Raw genomic sequence first — 19,710 nt, 5'->3', positions numbered from 1 at the left:
ACATTATATATATATATATATATAATATATATATATATATATATATAGAGAGAGAGAGAGAGAGAGAGAGAGAGAGAAAGAGAGAGAGAGAGGAGAGAGAGAGAGAGAGAGAGAGAGAGAGAGAGAGTGTGCTATGTAAATCTAAAAACATTAATTCAATTACTCGGTGAAACGACTTATAAGTTGTTTTAGAATTCTCTATTTCATTGCATGTGTATGAACTTTTACATATGTATTTATATTTTAAAGTGCGAGATATTTCGCTTCATATAATTATTTTGTTATAAAAAATGTTATAACTCGAATTAATGCACGTTGAAAATTTCTTGTGATATGCAAATTTTATTTTTCTTTTTTTTCAATATAGAAAATATTTTAGCTATAGTTATAACATATTTACAGTTTTAAAATTCATTTTAATCATTTTATGATGTTTTGCACTTCGTAAATTTTCAACATGTGTATATCTCATTTTTTCTGATATTGTAATATTTAACTTCCTTTTTTCTACGATTTTCCGCTAACTGAAACACGGTCAAATATATTGTAGTATAGTTATATTCAACTCACTTTCTTTTACAGTTCTACATTACCAAAATTCTATTACTCCTTATTCAAATATTTCTTTATTCAGTCGTCACAAACGCATTTCTTGTACAGCTTCTTTGTTTTATGTTGTGATCGTTTTCAAGATTGAAACTCTCCATAAAATAACTGCTTGGACAGTCTCCATCTGATGTACCAACACGATGCCCTCCCAATCGCATTTGATTGGGACTAAATATGACTAAATGGATACACAACCAGCTATCTAGTATTTCCGTATCTAACAGCAAATCCTCCCATTTTACCTTTAATATTTTTTGGTGCATTTTCAGTGGAATCTCTCAAGCATTTTTACATGCCTTCTATGAGGATTCCATGTCTCAGAAGCATACAAGAAAGATGTCAGTATGCATTTCTTGTAAATTTTGATTTTAATGCGAGCTGTAATATCTCTATCTGACCACAGACTGTTCTCTAGTTTTCCAAATGCCATACGTGCCTTTTCGATTCTCAGTATACGAGAATTTCAAAATCTAGGCAGCTATCATCAGATAGGGCACTTCTCAAATATGGAAATATATCCACCACTCTTAATATGTTTCCACATAGCTATTAGGCTCCACATTATGTTCACTAAGTGCCGGCGAGGTAATTTTAAACTTAGAGTTAGACAAAAGGCAACTGATGCAACAGAAAAATCTGTCCGTTATGATCTGTATCTTTTTTTGTGTATATGCTACATAGCCAGCATCATCTGCATACCACAACTCTCTAATCAGAACCATAAAAACCTTTAACTTACTACTGAGACATAAATTGAAAATCTATCCGAAGTACAGAATCCTCTTTTAATAATTCTGAGTTTGTGAGACATAAGATAGCAGTGTAGGGAAATATATTGAAAACAATGAGGTACTGGAATGTCACCTTGTTTTATTCCATTGCCTATGACGATTTCATCTGAAATCTCTCTATTAAATGCAATCTTTGCTTTCATGTTGCGGTTCAGTTCTTTAAACATGCGTACACATTTTGATAGACTGCCAAGTTTGCGAAGGACTCTCCATAAAGATTATTTGTTGACCATATCAAAGGCTTTAGTGAGGTCAACAACTAACTGAAAGAGGCGTATCTGATGTTCATCACACTTCTACTGAAGTCACGAAGGTGAGAAAATCATGTTAGTTTTATGTAGGAACATACGTACATCATCAACACAGTCCTATGAAATTGGAGTTCCTTCCCAGTAAGCAAATGTCATCTAATGTACTGTAGATGTCACAGTGTTGTCTTCTGCCTTCAAGGATTCTCTGGGTATTCTATCAAGGCTGGGAGCCTTGTAGGAGTTTAACTAACTTCTTCCTAAAATAACTTCACATATTCGGTTATGTCGTTCATGCGCGTCCATATGTTTGCTTTTGGAAATCCATTAATTATTTCCATATTAACTCAGAATTATTAAACAATGCAAAAAGTGATGAATCAGCTGGGTCTTATAACAGCTTTTGATTGCAAATATTTTTCTAAGGGGACCATATAAATCCTTGGAAGACTTTATGTCAAGATATCCGATGAAAGTTATGAGTACAATGTAGTTTTAATTTTTCTTAATTCCTTCTGCCATGTTCCTTTCTACGAGTTGGAGGGCGCTCTAAAGAAATTTTATTCTTTGTATTGTGATCCAAAAAAGCCCTGTCAATTGATTGCTTTGCCTCCAACAACTGGGGTATTTTATTGTTATTGCTGTCAAACCAGTCTCTATATCTTTCTTTCGAATCTCGAGATGATGACGGCACCTCAATCATACGTGATACTTGAGATTCCTCCAAGTTCAATCAAAGCTGATAACAATGAACTCGTTTTGCACACGTTCTAAATATATCAGATTGATCTAAATTATCAATAACAGTTTGTTTTGGTGGTTCTGCGCTTTTCATGTGAATTTTATTACGAGTCCAAAATTTGAACTTACACAATATTAGTTTATAGTCACGGTCGAAGTGTCTGTTATATAAGACATATAAAGACGTCTTGCATATCACACTTTCGAGTGAAGATACAGTCATAATATAATATATATATTGGCTTGGTAGTCTACAAATTCCATGCAAAAGGTTTCGGTAGGCTCGAGGCTACAATACAACAAGGCGCCACTGAACCCAGAACCATGTATAAGGAAGCAAATTTTTACCATGTGTGTGTTTATGTGTGTATGTGTTAGATCTACTAATTGTAAACATAATCTATACTTAACACAAGGTTAAATAATTTTTCTCTTATTGATATCATGATTTATTTAAAGTTGAAAATATAATCCTCACCATATTCTTTCGACTTTGTTTCTCAAATATTTCATATTAAAGTTTGAATGAAGTATACTTCCTCGATAATTATTCTCTAAATAATCAAATAACTGTTTATTTGCAGATTGAAAATTTGTCAGTGTATTGTATTTCTTACTTAACGAAAGAGCAATTCAATCTCTCTTGACATATGGATAGAGTTTCAAATTGCCATTTCATTTAGTTTAATATAGCGATTATGTTGCACAATTATTTCCTTTCGATACGTCATTTGTCTTTTTCGTGGAAGAAATATAGTATATCAGAAATGATGTTACGTTTACTATAAGAACAATTCTGGAATTTTGCTTTAAGCTATTAATTGCTTATTAGCTTTTAACGTCAAAAAAATTTCAAATATGCAAACCAACGTGACGAGCACCTTGAGATAAATGTTATATTATGGAAAGTCGATTCGATTCTCGCTTGACTTCACTTGCCCCTCACGCCTCATTTAACCTTGTGAGGAGCACAAGCATCACAATATCCTGTTTTTCCCTTTTGCTCTAAAACATAAAACCAAAACAATCACGAGAAAACCACTTTTCACCCAGAAAGGCTAATCAAATAAGTATATATTTGTAAAGAAAATCGATCTGAAAATAAAGGAACTAAGCATAAATGATGCATACAAGTACTTACGTATATTTGAAAGAGATATTGTACGAGATGCCAAAAACGAAACAGATTATCGGACAGAAATTATTTAAGGAATTGCAGTATAACATTAAAGGGCAATCATCACACTGACAATCTCAGCAGTAACCTAAGGTTGTAATTAGAAACTACTCGTGATTCTAAAAGCAGATATATAACCAGGCATGTAACGAAGTTTAGATTACATCACAAAAACCTCGGTACATATAATACATAAATACAGACATATATTTATAAAAAATGAGGAAACCTATCATAATTTCAACAATTATCTTTAGCTACATTGAAATAGATATAAAATTATACAAAATGACAGAGACGAAACGCAAAACCATTTATGCTGCATACAAAGGCAATTCATAATTTTTCCTACCAGAAATACTAACATTAAGCATAATTAAGCAAAAATACATGCAAAACTGATACGGAAATAAATATAGTTCAGACGAGAAGATACTAATATTTGATATGTTGTAATAACCTCCTGGACAATTCTTCAGAAATATCAGTTAGAATATGACAAAATGAGGAATTGCATGTTGCTCTAAAGTTTACACTCAGAAAGAGAACGAACAAGCTCAGAGCCGATGTGTTCCAAGTAGGAATTATAAACTACATCAAAACTAATCATTGTGCCGAATGTACAATATTCAGCACATCAACATGGGACTCATCCTTGTACAAGACAGGAGACTCCCAACTGTTCCTAACTACACTATACTTTCCGTGCGCTTGAAACTCTGGACGGGTTAGTATTTCTCTGTTGTAGATGTATGATACCCTAACTGCAGGGACCCCAGTTTAAATGTATAAATGAGAAAAATGGATTCTTCTGATAATACATTGATGAAGTTGCAATGTCTCTAAACGGCAGTGTTTGCTATAGGTAGCTAGAAGGTAAACCTTCTTTAAATAGCATTCTATATTTCAAAAATAGCTTAATATAATATATAATGAAGTTCTGACTATAAATTGCGAAAAAATAAGGCGGAATTGTCACGGTTTTAAAACTAGTCGCACCATTTATGAGCGTTGCAAATGAATACGTAGAAACACTAATATGACTGCTATTATGATTTTGTGCTACTAATTAGAATCTTTTGTCAATATATACAATAATAATGCAAGATATACTATAATAACGTGGTTTTGTAGGAGAAAATAAGTTAATGACCATTAGTATGCATGCATATCTTCATGATACAAAATTGTACTAATATCTATATGATCCTGATTGCGTGAACCTAAAATAACACGAACGCTTTCTCTAACGACATTAAGTTAAACAGCTTGTTTAACCACAGATCAACTCTGAGTGTATTCTATCTGTGACTATTTTGTCACTTCGGAATATGTCAGTCTACATTATCAAATTTGTCCTTTCTTTATTTAAGGAGTTAACATTTAAATTGATAGAGATTGGCTGATGTTTCTAGTGCGATGAACGGTCACGTAAATATTTATCGTTGGTTTATGAAAACAACTTAAGATAGCATAGTTAAATCCAAGAAACAATGCTGAAGTTTCTCTGTGAAAAATGACCAGGGCAAATTTCTCTTTTGAAGAATAAATGTTTTTATTAATTTTGGCAAAAAGACAGCAATTTTGAACCGAGGCGGTACTTTATTTTATCGACTCCAAAGGATGAAAGGCAAAGTTGAACTCAGCAAAATTTGAATTCAAAACACAAAGAGCCGGAAGAGATGCAACTTAACCTTTTGCCCATCGCGGTAACTATTCCGTTAGCTTACAGCCGTATAAAAATAGATTAACATTGGTCATAGTTTGTGTATAGTGAATGGCTACTCGATGGCCTTTGCTTTTTATTGTCAATGAATAGTACACTACTGTAGTTTAGCCCTAGATCAACACTCATTCACCAGACATGTGATGAAATATATTTGTTTTCTAACCATTTCGTCTTTTTGTATACCTAGGGCTACATTTTCCAAGATGGCATTTCTTTATGACAGAACATGTAATGAATAAAAACATCAAGCCGAACGACCTCGTAGATACTCTCATATTCATTCGAATCTTATAATACTGGTTCATTTTTACCCCTTGGCCAACCGAGTTCGAGCAGGTATATAATAATTCGAAGCTCAGCCTTTACCATTTCCTCTTTTGTTTATCAGGGTCTGCATTTTTCAACGCATCCTGTGCTTCTTATGTAAAATAATGTTAGTTGACTAGGAATAAAAATGGGAAACGACTTGCTTAAATTATGACTTATGAAAATAAGAATGACTGTACGAAAGCACACGTATGTGATGCAATAAAACAGTACTCTTTGACTTTAAAAAGAAACAATAAAGCACTAAGATTCTTGATATATTTTGTTACGAACCTTTGTATTTTGAATTCGTGTTCTGCATATTTTCCATCCTTCGCATGGATTGAAGCGATAAAATAAAGTATTAGTCAAATAGTTGTATTGTTTTACTATTGCTCTAAAACATCTTAGAAGAGAACAAAGTTATGACAGAAGATCAAGGCTAAAATAATTTTATCACAAACGATTAAGTTTCCTTTAGCAGTGCAATTGTTAATTTAAATGGTTAGCTAATTTAAAATATTATTTGTTTTGCATTAAACTTCTAGGAACAATAAACGAATTATGTGACGGAAAACCATGGAAGTTAGAATAAAGCTCTCATCTTCCTCAAGGTGAAATCGTAACAATTTGCTTTGATATTGCCATTAGAAAGAGCTGAAACAAAGCAATAAATTTATCAAAGAAAATCAATCTAATTTTTGCTTTAAATTCAAACTATGATTTTTAAATAACCAATTAATACTTCATTAGTGAATATTAATTAAACTCAAAATGATAGCAATCTATAAAATTTATTAGAATTATTCTAAACAAAGAATAAGAAGTAAAGCAAAACAAAAATATAATGACTGCATAGAGTATAAAAAAGAAAATAATCAAAGTACTATCATGTGTCCTCATTTGTTGGGGACTGAATTGAGCAGAAGAGAAATTTTAATTGCTAAGATTCCCACAACGAATATATTTAGGTGCGAAGTTTCGCCTCCGGAATATGTGGAAAGTGTGATATATAATTCATGAATTGTAATTAACTATTGATGTTCAAAGTTATTAAAATTTTTTATGTCTCTAGAAAAGAGGGTAAAAACACAAATATATTTTTGAGTGTATGTTTTGAGTGAGTGTCTATATGAAAATACATACACATTTAACGTACGTACGTACATACATGTATAAGCGTGTGTACATATGCATGTAAGCAAATATATATATATGCACAATGTCTACAAATATATTACATATATATGCACACATTTAAACACACGCGCACGCACTCCTTCACACACACACACAAACACAAAAGTGCATAGGCAGTCATCCTCAGGCTATGAAATTTCGAGCTAAAGTGTAATCGACTATTTCGGAATACGGTCTGTAATTTTGCTCTTACAAAAACAATTTAAAATCTTCAATTTCTTGTCTGTCAAAATGCCGCGTCTCGGCGTTTTAGCTAAGATCATAATATGTTTAACAATTTACTATTTAAGAGCTATAATCACAATGCATGCAAACATGTCAGTGTGTATGTGTACATATAAGGGTTTGTGTAAGGGTCACAAAAATCAATTATGGAGGGTGAGGTTCTATATTTCACTGAATATTCATGTGTGTATTTGTGTATATATTGTGTCATAATTCTTGTACATGCGTCCATATATGTGTCTATTTAGTGTTGATTATCGGGGAAAAGCGTACTCAGTAACGTAGTAAACATTAATTCGTTTTACAATAAAGGGAGCTAATCGATTACATTGATCCCGTTTCTTAAATAGTACTTATTTTATCGTCTTCGAAAGGATGAAAGGCAAAGTCAGCCATTAGGAAAAGTACATAGTAATATTTTAGTTTGGTTGGGTCTAGGCAAGTTAAGACTGAAAAATGATGGGGTTTGCATATCATCTATAAGTTTCTTGTCAGAGGGTGTGGCGGTGGAGAAAAATATAGTAAAGGGGAAGAAAGAAACAGAAAAGAAAAGAAAAGGGAACAGATGAAAAGAAAGAAGGAAAAAAGAACACATAAAACAACCAATCGAAGAGGAGGAAATGAAAGGAATATATTCATGGGAGAGAATAAAATACGGTGGGTGGTCATTCGAATGGTCAAAGGATACAGTTGAAAAATTCAATAAATACATAGCAGATGAGTATATGAATGAACTTTGGAACCAGTGACATTTGTGGGTAGAAATAACTGAATGAATTAATAAAATTATAAAAAATGGCACGAGAAATAAAATGAATAACAGCAGGCACGCTGATTTAAAGGGATGGTTTAAAATGTGTAGTTTGCAGTTATGTTACTAATGAGTAAGCAAAATTTAGATGGTGCCATAAAGATATATAAGGGATTACGATGCGCACTCTTCTATCTTTACTATCTCTTCTCTGTCTACTTCTCTCCCTCTCTTGTTCTTCATCCTTTCTGGTTTTTTCTCCCACCCTTCCCTGTTATTCTTCTCTCCTTTTCACCGTTCCCTCTCACTCCTCCTCCTCGACTCTCTCGTCGCTGACGCATGACGAAAGAGAATCTCTATCTTTCTGACTACTACTTTCTTAAAGACAACAACATGCTTATACTGTCTCCTTCATAAGCTCGTCCTCCTAGCGTTCAGAATTTCTCTATCGTCTAGACTTAACAGCCCTCAACGTTTGTTTTTACTGTTTTCTTCTCACTGTCCTGTTTTTGTTATTACTTTCACCCTCCGCAAAAAAGTCCCAAATTTTATTTAAATTGCTTTGCGGGAAGGATTGTTTCAACGGAGTCGCGTCTTGTCCTTACCTTCGAAAAGGCGGAGTAGATGAAACAGGGACAACTGAAGAAGGGGAATATTCTCTATGTTGTATATCTCATTTCTCTGTTTGCTTTTTTCGTTGTTCGAAAAGAGTTCGTCTCTATGTTTTTGCTTTTATGTTTTCGGTTCTCATTCTGTTCAACGTTGTTTTGATGTCCTGTACACATATATGCATGTATATATAAATATATATGTAGGTATGTACATATATGTATATATATATGCATATATTTATATATTATTTATATTATTATATATATATATGGCTATAGGAGTGGCCGTGTGGTAAGTAGCTTGCTTACCAAACACATGGTCCCGGGTACAGTCACACACACACACACACACACACATACATATACAGTTCAGAACGGCATTGTTTTCGTCAGAAAAGTAGATATAATTTTTTATCAAAGTTGTTTTATATTCTATAAATTCACAGACAATAAATACGATATTATGTGTTATTGCCTGAGATTTTGGTGTAATTTGAGAGGATAATACAAAAGTTATGGACGATTTAGTGATTTACTGCAAAACCCATGGCGGCCAAAATGATCAGAACGGTTGCTTTTACTCCGTGTTTTAGTATATTTAACCGGCGAACTCTAATATTTTGAATTTGTTTACGTGACGGTTCATTTACTAAACATTAGTAAGAATATTTGCAGTGTACTCTGTTAATATAATGCCACTTACTCCGTTACCAATTCGTCAGCAGATAATTAAGCTTCGAAGGAAGGATAATTTAAGTATTGGATCTATTGCAAATATTGTTAACAAGTCAAAAAGTGTTGTTCACGGTATTCTTAAGGTCTTCGATGATTGTGGTTCGTGTGAAGCAAGAAAGTTTACAGGTAGGCCAAGAAAAACGACCAAGAGAGAAGATCGTGCTATGGTAAAGTTGGTTAAAAAGGACAGATTTAAAACTGCTGCTGCTGTTTCTCGGAAAATGAGTATTGTATTGAAGAAAACTTTATCTCGAAAAACTGTGTCTCATCGTTTAGTTGAACATGACCTACAAGCAAGAGCACCTGCAATGAAGCCACTGATCAGCTCCAAGAATAAAAAGTGTCGTCTTACCTTTGCAACCGAACATGTGTTGTGGTCTCAAGAAAAATGGCAAACGGTGCATTTCAGTGATGAATCTAAGTCTATGTTATTTGGCTCAGATGGGAAAAGGTACGTTCGGAGAAAAGTAGGTGAAAAATTGTCGCCTAAATGCCTTAAAACTAGTGTTAAATTCGGTGGAGGAAGTGTCATGGTTTGGGGTATGATATCTGGAGATGGTGTGGGCCCTGTGGTGCGATTATATGAAAAGGTAAATGCAGGAGTTTATAAATAACTTGTAAAAGATCATGTCTTGCCTGTGCTGAGAAATTCAACTAAGCGACCACTCATATTCATGCAGGACAATGCCCCATGTCACAAGGCTAAGGTGGTCATGAACTTCCTCAAGGTTGAAAAGGTTATTGTTATGGATTGGCCTGCTCAAAGCCCAGATCTCAATCCTATTGAAAATGTGTGGAATATTCTAGGAGAACGTTCGAAAGCCAGAAATCCTAAAACAACTGAGCAATTATGGAATGCCTTTCAGGAAGAATGGAATAAGATCACTCAGCAAGAAATTGAAAATTTGATTTCCTCATTCAGTCGAAGATGTCAGAGTGTGATTGAAGCTAAAGGGCTTCACATTAAATATTAAATAATTCCAGTATTCTCTGTCCTTTTTGATTATCTTGTTATTTTTTTAACCGTTCTGATCATTTTGGCCGCCATGGGTTTTGTAGTAAATCACTAAATCATCCATAACTTACGTCCCCGTAACTTAGCAGTTCAGCGTAAGTGACCGATAGAATACGTACTAGGCTTACAAAGAATAAGTTCTGGGGTCGATTTACTCGACTAAGTGCGGTGCTCCAGCATGGCCGCAGTCAGATGAATGCAACAAGTAATACAGCATTGGAATACTTCACAGCATACATAGGGGCAGTCATATATATATATATATATATATATATATATATATATATATATATATATATATATATATATATATATATATATATATATTATATATATATATTACATTAAATTAGAGACAAAACCACTATTAGGCAAATCATACAATGAAAAACTTAAGCCAATACATAAGATTATTTAATTTATATTATTTAAATATATAACAAAATTATTAAAAAGATATGATTAATATATCACTACAATCGTTTCATGGCTGTTAATTTCTTTAAATTTTCAAGTCACAGTCATTCATCAGGTGGTTTAAATATTTATCTTGGCGAGGTTTAATTGTTTAAACCTCGCCAAGATAAATATTTAAACCACCTGATGAATGACTGTGACTTGAAAATTTAAAGAAATTAACAGCCATGAAACGATCGTAGTGATATATTAATTATATCTTTTTAATAATTTTGTTATATATTTAAATAATATAAATTAAATAATCTTATGTATTGGCTTAAGTTTTTCCTTGTATGATTTGCCTAATAGTGGTTTTGTCTCTAATTTAATATAATATAATATTTTACTATAAAATTGGATTCAATCCTAAATCTGATTTTTCCCTGTAAGTTTGGATTTATTCCCTAATATTTATTATTATTATTATTATATATATATAATTCAGGGGAGCAAATTCTTACTGCTGTCTCTGGGATATCCCCGAGTATGGGATATTCCATCATCAGAGACAAATGGGAAAAAAATTGGGAAAATGAGACTGGTATATATTAATGATATGGTGATTTGGAGGAAGGTAGTAAAATAATAATGAGATGGAAAGAAGGAAGACTAAAGAAGCATAAAAGTTCATAGTCGGACTTTTCGAAGTTAAAGGAACCAGACCATGTATCCTTAGGTGCAATCATGCGTAGATCCATGAACGTAGGTCTTTATGCTTATTCTTTTGCTCCCTTCCTCTCTGTCGCCATCTCATTAATATACACCATTCTCATTTCTTCCTATTTGTTTCTGATGACGGAATATCTCATACTCGGGAATACCCCAGAAACAGCTGTAAGATTTTCAATTTCTTCCTATAATAATATTGTACACGACTTGAGATGTTTACTTTGCCTTAATGTTTACTGTCCTGTTTAACAATTATATATTTGCTGCATCGGAAATCTGCAATGGCTCCACAACTACCGTTTCAACTATAATGTATGTATTATATACATACATACATACAGATATATATATATATATATATATATATATATATATATATATATATATTATATATATATATATATATATATATATATATATATATATATAATACATACATACATATTTATTCAATCATGAAGACATATATATATATATATATATATGTATATATGGGCGCAAGCTGGCTGTGTGGTAAGAGGCTTGCTTCCCAACCACATGCTTCCCGGTTCAGTCCCACCTTAGGCAAGTGTCTTCTACTATAGCCTCCAGTCAACGAAAACCTTGTGAGTGGCTTTGGTAGACAATAACTGTAAGAAGCATGTCGCATATATATGTATATATTTATGTATGTGTGTCTATGTGTGGATGTTTGTCCCTCACCACCATCGCTTGATAACGGATGTTGGTGTGTTTAAGTCCCCGTAACTTAGGGATTCTATAGATAAAAAAACCTATGGAATAAGTACTAAGCTTACAAAGAAGAAGTCCTGGGAGAGACTTCTTCGACTTAAAAACCTTTTAAGGTGGTGCTCCAGCATAGCCGCAGTCAAATGACTAAAAACAATAGCAGAATATATATATATATAGTTACAATGAGGATATTTAGACCTCTTATAAGGATATTTTTATCCAAGATACACTGGTTTAATATATTGCGTTTTGGCGTTTTGAAGAGATATTTCTTCAGTGAATATATTATATAAAATATTGCAAAATATTAAATATTATCCGCTAGATCCCTCTGTTTTCAAACACGATAGTAATATTATATATATATATATATGTATATATATATATATATATATATTATATATATATATATATATATATATATATATATATATATATATATATATTGCGGGCATGCCGGGGTCACCGTTGTTAAAAAGGAAAACAGGTAACATTAAACCTTTGAGCCCGTAACACCGGTTTACCGGAGGATGGCTTATATTTCTCTATACCGTAGCACCTATACCGTATCTCTGCCGGTGGAGCACCGGTGGAGTGCAAGGTATATGGTCAAATAAGGTTCAGGAGGTCAGGGCTCAAAGGGTTAAATATGAATCATCGGGAAAATAGTATAAAATAACTCATGACCCCCGACGTGATTCGGACTAGATGCCTTCTGATCTGGAGTCAGACGAGCGCTATATATATATATATATATATATATATATATATATATATATATATATATATATATATCAGAATATTGCAAAAAAGCACTGAAACATTGAAAAATATTGAAAAACATGTCAATTGAAATGAAAGGAAAAGAAATCATAGCAACGGGGAGCTACTAATTTAGAGGAATGGTAAATAGTTCAAAAAGTACCAATTGATGTGCTAGCCAAAGATGAAGACAGATACAATAAAGTAAGAAAAAATGATAAAATAAAAATAAAGTAAAACTGAAGACAAAGTAGGAAAAATAAAGAATATTGGTAGGATATAATAATAAGTAAAAAGATAAAATAAAAATATGTAGAAAAATATTGATAAATATCGAGGAAAATCCTCAGCCCCTGCTGTTTTTCATTTTAATTAACTGTCATGTCATATTTTTTAAATTCTTTGCCAAGACTGAGACATTTAGTCCTCTCAAAAAGTTTTCCCAGCGCATTCTACATGTTAGTGGAACAGTACTGAGACATGTGGAGAAGTTTAAGTATCTGATGGGAAAGCAGGAGACTGGACTCCTTGCTAGAAGTACAGGTGCTGGCACAGTAATGCTTCAATTCCAGCTGTCCAATTCCAGAGGGGATGATTCGATTACATCGACCCAGATGTTCAAGTGGTACTTATTTTATCGACCTCAAAAGGATGAAAGGTAAAGTCGACCTCAGTGGAATTGGAACTCAGAACGTAGCTAAGCATTTCTTCCGGTGCGCTAACGAAACTGCCAACTCGCTGCCTTGTAAATTACCTTTAATGAAGAGAAACGTCATTATATTATTAACTATTTTTGGTAAAACAACAGAAGGGAGACGCCAACACAATCAATTAAAAACCACATGTAATGCTGCTGGAGTTTGATTTTAGTTAATTAAAGGTGACCAGTATAGTGCTGGTGTATTTACGTCCCGTAACTTAACGGTTCTGTAAGAAAGGATGATCGTTAAGTGCCAGGCTTAAAGTACGGGGATCGATTTATTCGACTAAAAATTATTCAAGACGGTGCCCCATGACCGCAATCTAATGACTGATACAAGTAAAAAATATAAGATAAAAGATACACATACGCACACACACACACAAAATATTTGCCAAGCAAGAGTAAATTTGATTGTGATACATTAAGCAGCGATAATTAAAATATTTAATAAGTTCGCTTATGCTATGTACTAAAACTAGAAAGCCCTTCGAAACTTATTCGAAGTTTCTACTGGAAGTTGAAAAACAGTCGAAGTGCAAAGATATTTTAGTAGGAATCTTCATAAAGATCCACCTACACGGTTTACCCTCATTCGAATAAGAGATGAATTTGTAGCAGATGGAACGGTTGAAAATGTCCACAAGACACTCTTCCCCCGGAAGACCACGGACATCGACAAGACCTGCAAAGCAAGAAAGGACACTAAAGATAGGGCTCTAAAAACGTATTGCCAGAGTTGATGAAATTCTCTGCGACAAATTAGTCATGCGATATGAATTATAAAATCAAGCGATCATCACGTTTTGAAGCGGTGTCTTTAGGAAAATTTTCATTTCAAAATAGTCCATGCTCTCTATGATTTGGACGGAAGAGTAAAGTTTTGGGGTGTGTGGTATTTAGCAAAATACAAATTCAATGATTGAAGTGATGCGGTTTACATTTAAATTACATAGCTCAATTAACCGCCACAGTTGCACATACTGAGGACCTTACAATCGCTATGTTATGGAGAAAGGTCATATTAATTTACGGAAGTTGCAATATGGTGTGACTTTTCCAAAGGATTAATTAGATCATTCGTTTTTGCCCTTGCTGTGACTGATTCCACATACTTGAGCATGCTACGGCAATTTATCAAACCAACCATTCAAGATGACAGTGAAAATGTCGAGTTTTATTTCTGGCAAGATGGGACACCTCACTGATACTATAGTATTGATGATATTTTGCTAAATAAATGAATTGGAGGAAGACGTCTTGCAGGATACTATCCACGTTCATCGTTCATCACACCACTTGATTTTTCCATGGAAATACCTAAACGATAAAGTTTACGGTACAAAACAGCAACAGTCAACGAATTGAGGCGGTCATTGAAAGAGAATGAGCACAGATGCCGAATGAAATGTTCATTGATGTCTGCGATTTCATTGATTTGCATTATCGGCAGTACCTGGTTTACAAACAATAGATAATTAGAAAAATGCAGTTGGATCAGTGCTTTGAATTGCAGTTTAGAGCCTTTTATGCTGTTGATATGGGCATACAAAGAGCATGTCTTTTCTCAAGGCTTTGTGTTCAAGAAAAAGAAGAAATTATTGCTTTTCCCCTTTTCTCGCTGCCAGTCAAAGTTTTCATTATCCTTTGATGCAGTTTTGTTGGTGAATATGGGAAGACTACAAAGAAGATCAAATCCATTTTCCTATTCATATAGTTAACCCACCGTATCCAGTACAATTGGTAAATATACACTGCAGCATCCGATAAAATTACAGAAGACAATTTTTTCTTACTTCAGAATATGTTATGAGTATTTTTAGAAGTGTAGGGGAGACTGGGGCACTCCCTATGAAAATTATATTAAATTAAATAAAACAAAAAAATCAGAACTGAGTTGTGATCATGTAAAAACTGAATGCTACATGACAATGCTTGTCATCATCTTTCTTAACATAACTTTCTTTAAAGAGGCGCGAAACCCAACACTTTTCAAGCTCGTGAGTATTATCGATTGGATCGACTCCATGGTTAATCACTACCAGTTAAACGACTCAGAAATTATATAAAGTTAATTCTGCTGCAATTTAAACTTCAGAAGTTTATAAAGTATCTATAAAGAATCTAGCCTAGTAATTCTGAAAAATCATAACTGTCGCTATTATTATGTCGTACTAACCTTTCTTTGAAAGGAGGCAAGAAAGTTTTGCAGGGAAGGTGGTAGCGGCTATTGAACGAGTTCCATTATACAACATATAATTATTCTCTCGACCATGATGAGCTTCAAAAGAGTAGTCAACACCAGCAGAGATATCATCTTAGAAGAAATTCAATGTACAATATAAATACATTAAGAATCAGCAAGCTACTGTCTTGGTATTCTCACCGATCTTTAAATGCAAACAATGCAGTCATTGTTTCCAGTAAAATATTTTTATTTGGATGGGTTTTCGTCAGATTTTCCGCTGTCAGCAAATCAAATGATACATTTGAAAGCACGAATCAACCACATCTGCAGTTCAGAAATATGAACTATATTACTACATTTTACTCATTTAGATAATTTTACAAATGCTTTGCATGCAGTTTATTAACTTTAAATAACGTTTTAGACAAGAGTCACTTATTAGTAATTTGCAACATTTCTCCTACCGCTCTACGATTCTTTTGTCTCTCATTCCTTTCTACTGTCACTCTTCCTTTCAATTAATCTCTATTATCGAAAGTTTAACTAAATTTCCCACAAAAAGATTAATGATCTTCATTATACGAACTTGTTGAATTGTGTAGTACTTATTCGTGACTACTTATTTGTGTCGTCTATTTACGCATTATATTGAAATAAAATAGCAGAATACTACGTAGAGGAGATTTGTTATTTAGATAATGACTACTATTGAATGATTCGCTACCAAAATATATCGTTACAAAAATACTATACCTAAATAAATATTTGCATTTATAAAAGATATACTATACCAAAATAAGATTTTAACTACTTTAAGGATAATTACATGAAATCATGAAAAGCACAATTCTACCTATAAGTATTGATTGCACATTGTATTTGTAGGGATAGTCTCGGTTGTTTATCATATGTGTTCATTAGTGCTTATCTGTTTGCTGTTTTATTAAATTAATACAACTTTACAGAAGAGATATCTTTAATTATCACCTTTGGTAGTAATTACAGCTGGAATTCTACGAGGTATGAACTCGTACAAAGTTTGAATTGTTTCCAAAGGAATTTTTGTCCATTCTTCAGCTAAAACCGTCTCTAGTTCTTGTAGTGATGATGGTGGAGGATATCGACTCTTCACTTGTTTTTCTAGAATGCATCATAAATGTTCAATAATATTGAGATCTGGGGACTGTGGTGGCCAGGTAAGATGTTCAACTTCCGCTAGAATGTTCTTCGTGCCATTCAGTAACAACTTTAGCTGTGTAAATTGGTGCATTGTCACTGAAAGATTGCGTTTCCCTCTGGAATCAGTTCTGCAACCATAGGATGAATTTGATTAGATAAAATGCTTTAGTAGTCTTGACAATTAATTCTACTTTGAAGGGAAACCATTGGGCCAGCGGATTTCCAAGATATAGCCCCCCCCCGATCATCACAGATCCTCCTCCATGTTTAAGTCTGAGGCAGTCTGGGTCAAATGCTTCTTTTGGCTGTATCCACACGTATACCTGGCCGGTGGTTGTAAATAAGGTAATGGATGACTCGTCCAAGAAAATAACATTCTTCCACTACTCTAGAGGCCAATTCTGTAGGGTTTTACTCTACTCTAGACGCTTTGAGACGTTTGATTTTGAAAGTAGCGGTTTTCTGATTGCAGCCTTCCCGCGAAATCCGGCTTTGTGCAGCTCCCGTTAAACAGTTTATGTGAAAATTGGTTTGTCGAGGTCACCATCAATCTCTGTAGTAATTTTGGGAGTTGAACTTTTGTGATCCTTTCTAACAATTCGCGTAAGAGTCCGACAGTCCCTATCTCAAAGTTTTGGTTTTCTTCCGGAGTTTTGTTTCAACGAGGGGCTTTTTCGCTGTTTCTCAAAGGCTGCCATTAATATCGAGACAGTACTTCTTGATACACCAAACATTTCGGGTGTTTTCGTTACGCTAGTGCCTGCCATACAATTGATGTCTTTGAAAGTCCGATAGATCTGTCATTTTAATGAATTTTAATTACATTTTTCTTATGATATCTGAAAAGAAACAGCAATTTTAGCAAAACATATTAAGTAACACTAATAATAAATAAAAAACATAAAAATAAACACGTTTTTGACTGTTATATAGATATTTCAAATTATGATGCTAGGTGTTTCCATTATTTGTCCAACCAATATATGTATATGTATATATATATATATATATATATATATATATCCTTTGAAGACTTTTCCGAAACATGGACAACTGAAGAAGGGGAATATTCCTTGTGTTGTATGTCTTGTAATGTTTTTTCGTTGTTTGAAAAAAAGTTCGTTTCCATGTTGCTGTTTTTATGTTTTCGTTTCTCATTGTGTTCAACGTTTTCTTATGTCCTGTACTTATATATGCATGCATATATACATATAGATGTAGGTATGTACATATATGGATGTATATATGCATATATTTATATATTATATGATCGAATGCCACGCATCCTTTTCCAAGTAAGTTTTATCTTTATATATATATAAATATACCTTTAATATCTCCGGTTCATCTCTTTAATTCAATTGTAGCACAGGTTTGGTTTCTGAGGTTAAATCCCATTCTCAGAAACCAAACCTGTGCCACAAATGAATTAAAGTGATGAACCGAAACTGTGTTTGACAATTAAAATTTTCAAGGCTACTTATTTACATAAATGTATAAAAAGTGAAGCGTATTAGAAAAATAAAAATTTAAAATATAAGTTAACCAAGCTAAAAGACGCAATAATCAGGCTTAATCCAGTGAACCTAAAGATTTCTAGCCGTAATTCTCCTGAACTATTTTCTGGCAGTATGTACAAAATTACCATATAAAAGTCAGCCTTTATTTTTTAAACGGTGGGATGTAATTACAAGAGAGATTTTTGGCCGTTTTTTTTAAGAATGTCGAACTACGTACACGTTCCCTTGTTGTCTCGAATTAGGTGGAGAGGAATTCGTCATTGGTGCACCAGTGATGCATTAAGTAGAAGATTTTTTTATCAAATTAACGCAATCATATTTCATTATTTATTAACAGCTATCAGTTATATGAGAACTAAAATAAATATTAAATTTAAGTTGCTAAGTAGAATTTCAATTTTTATTGTTAAAGAGAAAGCTTGTAAGAACATATTAAAGCAATTTATTTAGAATATAAGTCAGCAAAATATACATGTCTCAGCTAGCTGAGTTATTTCTTAAATTCTTATCTAATTTTACTGCCCTCTTATAGATTACTGGATTTTCAACTAATATTCTGCTTGAAATTCAGAACTCTATAAGCTGTGGAAGAAATTGGCAGAATATACAACCTTATGTTTAGATTATTTTGCTCAATGTTTTTGAAAATTTTTATTTCAAGAATATCAGATGTAATGAAATTTAATATTTGTACTATTTAATGCGGGGAGCTGGCAGAATTGTTAACATACCGGAGAAAATGCTTAGCGGCATTTTGTCCATATTTACGTTTTGAGTTCAAATTCCGCCGCGGCTGGCTTTGCCTTTCATCCTTCGGGCTTGAGCACTGCTTACCCCTCTCCAGTGATTTCTGGCCTTTTGCCAAAATTTGAAATTAAAATTTGAACGACTTAAGGCGGGTGGGAGGGTGGCAGTACTGTTAGCACTCTGGGTAAAATTCTTGGCGGAATTTCGTTTGTTTTTACGTTCTTAGTTCAAATTCTGCCGAGGTCAACTTTGCTTTTCGAGGTCGATCAAATAAGCATCAGTTGAGAAAGACGCTAAAGATATTCAGGTTTTATATTGATTGAAGAAGTTTGCACTTAATGAAAAGGTTGAAGTCTAGGCAAATCATTCTCTCTCTCAGTCCCTAGTTTTCAACCTTACTATTAAGTATAAACTTATACAAAGAGAGGAAAAGAGGGAGAGAGAGAGAGAGAGAGTCAGTTAGCACATTTCTTTTGGATTTCAAATTCAGGTTTACGAAAAATATCTATTAATTTGACAACGTACCCTTGATGTTGGAATGCCTTACAATACTCGTGAAATCAACACCATTAATGTTTACATTAAGGTATGTATGAGTAACGTGTACTGGAAAGTA

Source organism: Octopus sinensis, linkage group LG2 (assembly GCF_006345805.1).
Source record: "Octopus sinensis linkage group LG2, ASM634580v1, whole genome shotgun sequence".
Lineage (NCBI taxonomy): Eukaryota > Metazoa > Mollusca > Cephalopoda > Octopoda > Octopodidae > Octopus > Octopus sinensis.
This window is presented reverse-complemented; position numbering follows the sequence as displayed.